Here is a 684-nt window from a genome sequence, read left to right on the forward strand (position 1 = left end):
AATAAATAATATAAAAGAAATATAACAAAGAAAGTTGAAGGTTATATAAGTTATAAAGAAAACTAGTGGCAACGGCCAAACAGAACAGTTGCCCTCTTACAAATGTTCATCAGTTGGTAAAATTAATAATATTCCCTCTCTTACAACGGCACCGAACTAATATATTATATTTGATTTTAGGGAGTTATCACATGCACAGTTGTAGCACCGTTCGCGTATAGCCGTCTGATTGCCTGAAAATTCCTCAACACTGCATTTCTTCACTTTATTAACAATGAAGTTTCAGAGTCACTTGTCCAAATAATTTGCTAAGCTTGAGAATCCATACTTGCCGCGATCACTGGATGTAATCAGAAGTGAAAAGAAATTTTCATTTGTATGTATATATACATTTACGTTAAGATTACTGAAAAATCCTTATGATTTGTTTTAATAAAATAAATGCATTTCAATTATAAATGTAGTCAAAACTTGCCGTACTTTCCGTTTTCCTCAGATCTTAGTCAAGGTCTACTATAGAAGAGCTTCTATAGACCTAGATCAGGAGAAAAAATATGACCGAAAACGATTGAGATTAGAAGGCAGGTACTGATCTGTTTTCAAAATGCCGAGATTAATCTCGGCATTTTGAAAACAGATCAAACTAACAGAAAACGAATAATTAAGGATATTGTAAGCACGAAG

This window comes from Homarus americanus, unplaced genomic scaffold, assembly GCF_018991925.1.
Source record: "Homarus americanus isolate GMGI-L3 unplaced genomic scaffold, GMGI_Hamer_2.0 scaffold44060, whole genome shotgun sequence".
NCBI lineage: Eukaryota > Metazoa > Arthropoda > Malacostraca > Decapoda > Nephropidae > Homarus > Homarus americanus.